This window comes from Drosophila ananassae (assembly GCF_017639315.1).
Source record: "Drosophila ananassae strain 14024-0371.13 chromosome Y unlocalized genomic scaffold, ASM1763931v2 tig00000144, whole genome shotgun sequence".
NCBI classification, from domain to species: Eukaryota; Metazoa; Arthropoda; class Insecta; order Diptera; family Drosophilidae; genus Drosophila; species Drosophila ananassae.
In genome coordinates, this window is record NW_025319084.1 from 172,054 (window position 1) to 177,115 (window position 5,062).

At 43.8% G+C, this 5,062-nt stretch overlaps 1 pseudogene; it reads right to left on the bottom strand.

The window, feature by feature from the left end:
• Positions 1 to 1,120: 1,120 nt before the first annotated feature.
• On the bottom strand, positions 1,121 to 4,247 carry LOC6502387 (annotated as a pseudogene).
• Positions 4,248 to 5,062: the final 815 nt, after the last annotated feature.

Here is a 5,062-nt window from a genome sequence, read left to right on the forward strand (position 1 = left end):
AGTGCCGTGGTTCAGACACTGAGTAACGAGATGATTGACTCTGATTTCGGAACTGTCTTTATTTCAGAAGAATAACTCTTATATAAGATGCTAAATTATACATCATTAAATCTAAGAAAGGTCAAAGTTCTGGACGTGCTAAAACTAAGGTTAATGCCAGGGTCACCCACCTCTGAGTCTGCTGACTCAGGGTTTGTTTGTTCACGTACTGCTTTCCACACGCATTTCGGCTTCGCTGGCTGGTTTCGGTCAGTCGGTCATTCTTCCCGCTGATCACGCTGATTCTGCTTCCGGAGCCATCGACTAGTGCCGAGTTAGTAGGTTGGGTATTGGCTTATGCTTACATTATTAATAGGCTAGTAGGTCTGATGCTTGTATATCGTGACCTGCTGATGCATCTTGATTAGGTAGTAGGTCTTGGCACTAGGTGCCAACATATACATAACATAAATATATATATAAATATAAATATTTAAGAATACATAACCGTCTCTCCATCTCAGCTACGAGACTTAGACCTCCTTTAACTCCTAAGTAAATTTGTAAAATCAGAAACTCCTATGAGCTCGGAGCGGCAGCAACAGCTGCTCCTGACCCAAATAAAGTAAAGAAGATCAACCTAAAACTCTGGCTACTTATTACATATAAAAGTCAATGGGACCTTCGATGGAACAAACTACAACATGTGTGAAAAGTCCGAACCCTTTAACTTAAAAAACAGCAAAGTTATGGCATTTCCGATTAATCAGTTATATGGGCAGCTATGGGATATAGCCGCCCGATCCTTATGAAATTTGGCAGATCGGATTATGTTGCCCAAATGGAATCTGTACCAAGTCCCATCTTTCTAACTTAAAAAACACCAAAATTATGCCAATTCCGATCCTTCTATGACATATATAGGATATAGTTGGCCGATCCTTATGAAATTTTTTAGATAAGATATTTTTTGTCAAATATAACTTAAAAAACACAAAAGTTATAGCATTTGCGATCAATCAGTTATATGGCAGCTATAGGATATAGTCGACCGATCCCGGCCGTTTCGACTTATGTACTGCCTGCAACAGAAAGAAGGGTGTGGGCAAAGTTTCAACTCGATAGCTTTAAAACTGAGAGACTAGTTTGCGTAGAAACAGACAAATAGACGGGTACAGATTCTATTTTGGGAAAAAAAGTCTGATTTGTCGAATTTTATAAGGATCGGCCAACTATATCCTATAGCTGTCATATAACTGATTGTTAAAGTTTCAAGTTTTTCAAGTTAGAAGCATGGGAGTTTCAATGGATTCCTCTTTTGGCAAAATAATTCGATATGCCAAATTTCATAAGGATCGGGCGACTATATACGATCCGCTATATATCTAATAACATAAGATGCGTGGCGCCACCTAGCGGACTGCGACTCAACTGCAAGGGTATATCAACTTCGGCTCCGCCCGAAGTTAGCTTTCCTTTCTTGTTCTAACTTAAAAAACACCAAAGTTATGCCGATTCCGATCGTTCTATGACAGCTATAGGATATAGTCGGCCGATCCCTATTTGTACATAAGATTTTGTACAAAAGATATTTTGGTCAAATATAACATGTGCATAAAGTCCCAACCCTCTAACTTAAAAAACACCAAAGTTATGGCATTTCCAATCAATCAATTATATGGCAGCTATAGTATATAGTCGACCGATCCCGGCCGTTCCGACTTATATACTACCTGCAAGGAAAAAAAGGATGTGTGCAAAGTTACAACTCGATAGCTCCAAAACTGAGAGACTAGTTTGCGTAGAAACCGACAGACAGACAGACAGACAGACGGACAGACGGACAGACGGACATGCTCATATCGACTCAGGAGGTGATCCTGATCAAGAATATATATAATTTATAGGGTCGGAGATGTCTCCTTCACTGCGTTGCACACTTTTGACCAAAATTATAATACCCTCTGCAAGGGTATAAAAACAAATTAGCCAGAATAGCCAGCAGCCTGTTGGGGATTTGAGAGGAATGCGGGCGTGTCGACAGTCACATAGGTATGCAGAGCCGGCATAATGTCGATGAAGTAGTCGATGCCGTCCTTCTTGAACACCTGGTAGATCAGTTCCAGCATCTGCCACATCTCGGGCGAGATGGTCGTCAAATCGTAGACAAGAGAGAAGGTCTCCTCATAGAAGTCTAAAAATAAAATTAAAATTTAATATATAGACCTTCATTGGGAGAAAATCCCAACCCACCAGTAATGTTGTGCTGGAAAATGTGTCCCACCACAGTGATAACAATCGGATGAAGATTGAGGAGGACGTCGGGATGCTCCTCCATCACACTGAGCAGAGTCGTATGGCGGTGATGGCCTTCTCGTCGGATCCCTCCTCCGACTCCAACACGTGCTGGTGGTTGCCAAGTGCTTGCAAATGTCGGTGGCCACCGGCAACAGTTGCTCCGTAAAGGTGGACACGATCTTCTGCATTTTTACGAATAATGGTGAGCAACTCCTTGGTGATCGCCTTAATCTGACCCTCAACGTACTGGGGCGCCTCGTCCTGGGATGAGAGGAACATTTGCAGGCCAAAGGCCGTCTCCACTTTAATGGCCGGCGGGATTCTGGAACTCCACTTGGTCCCGGTATTGAGCCTTCTTCAGCAGGCCATCCGCTAATGTTCCAATCATGTGCAGAGCACCATCCTTTTGCTTGTTGTCCGCATTTGGCGACGTGATGACCTGCATAATTGTGTTCATGGCCTTGGGCAGAAGGCCCTTGCGTTTCTTGCACATGGAATGAAGCATCGATTGGACAGCCAGAACTGGCTTGGCATAGTCCACAAATATATCTGAAAATTAGGGAATTAAGTAGGTTCCTATTACTTACTATTACTTCCTATTACTTACCAAACTTCAGGCGGATATACTCGTAGGGATCGTTCTCCCACAGGTCCTGATCGGAGTCGGTGAATGACATGATGGGGAATATCATATCCTGGATAACTGCCACCATGTGCGTCTTGATTAGCTTCCAGGTATAGGCGTAGCTTACACTAAAAAAAGTAATAACATAAATAATATAGTACAATTAGGGATAAAGTGGCAAGTACTTTAGCATTCTTCAGATAGTTGAGCACATTCGTGAGGACACGCGGCGGCGCGTAGATACGATTACAGTACTGGTCGAGGATCTTGAGATACAACACCAGGACACCTTGGCTGAGCGTTGCCCACCACTCAGCCAATTTTTTGGTAATTTTCACTAACTACGTTGCTGGGACTTCCATACCTAAAAAAACACAGAAAAAACACAAATTTATGTTTTCGGCAAACAATTTGTGATTCTTTTGGAAACTTACCTCTCGAACATGCGAACCATGATGTGAAGAGCCCACTTCTTGGTCTTCCAGTAGGGGAATTCGGTGTGCTCATCATGGTCCAAATGGGAGCTATCGGGCACATCCCGATCAGCAATTTGGGGACAAATCAGGAGGCGCACCAACATAGGGAGCAAGAGGTTTATGGCCTCGTTCAGGGGCGTTCGCTCCTTGCTCCGCTTGTACTCGTAGGTCTTTACCGGCACCAGGTACATAAGCATCAGGGCGCCATTCCAGCCGTTGACATCATGATTCTGCAGATAGATAGCTGATGTTGTCGACCACCTGGGGTCATAGTCCCGGGAAGTCCCTCTTGATGATGTGATTCACACAGACAAGAGTTTAATTCTAAAATGAAAGTAACATTAGATGAAGTCGAAGTGGAATCTACTAATCTTACCTGACCAAGCCGACTACACGGCAATGTTGTAAAAGGGCGTAATAAGGGGCCTCATTCTCCTCCGCTCCGTCGGGACTGGCTCCTTTCGAGATGGCCGTAGCACTGACCTTTACCCGTAGTCCCATGGCACAGATGTCCAAAGAGCCAAAGCTGAGTTTCTATAAGATTGCGAGAATTATGATATGAGTTATTTCAAAATTTCATGTAGTACCCACATTATTGGCCAACTCCGACAGATAGAGCTGACGTAGTGGCTCCTGCAACCACTGCAGGCTCGTCCCTTGTCTTTCAGCGGTGGTGATCCCAGGCAGGTGACATCGAAGCTACAAATGGCGTCCTTGGCCACGACCGTGAAGAACTGCTCGATCTGGGCCTGCACAATGTTGCTGATCCGCAAGCCACGCCCCTTTGAGCGCCCACAGTAGAGACGAAGAATAGTTCGAATCACTGCTACCAAACTGGGATTCCGAGTTGCCGGATCGGCAAGACACATGTGGCTGTTAACATTCTGCTGTTAACACCTGTAAAGCATGTACAAAATTCAAGACATGATTCCATCGAATCGTAGGGAGCGATTTTAATGAAACTGCCGGTATTTGATTAAGCATAAAATTAGCTTTCACGTGATATACCGTGCAAAATGGGGCATCCTCTATAAGGGGAGATAATGGTTAAATTCAAATTCAATCATGGCTGCCGCCGTGTTGGGCAGCGTTAAAACATGCGATGCGGTTATGGGGACAGTATTGGTAAAATAGGTTTAGAAATGTTCAGAGGATGATTACATCAAATCATAGGGAGTGATTTTGATAGAAACAATCTCATTCGATTCAGAAAAAAATTAGCTTTAAAATGGTACATGTTGGCACCTAGTGCCAAGACCTGCTACCCATTCAAGATACATCAGCAGGTCGCGATATACAAGCATCAGACCTACTAGCCTATTAATAATGTAACTCTAAGCATAAGCCAATACCCAACCTACTAACTCGGCACTAGTCGATGGCTCCGGAATCAGAATCAGCGTGATCAGCGGGAAGAATGACCGACTGCCCGAGTCAAGCCGAAACCAGCCAGCGAAGCCGAAATGCGTGTGGAAAGCAGTACGTGAACAAACAACCCCTGAGTCAGCAGACTCAGAAGTGGGTGACCCTGGCATTAACCTTAGTTTAGCACGTCTAGAACTTTGACCTTTCTTAGATTTAATGATGTATAATTTAGCATCTTATATAAGAGTTATTCTTCTGAAACAAAGACAGTTGCGAAATCAGACTCAATTATCTCGTTACTCAGTGTTGAACCTCCGGC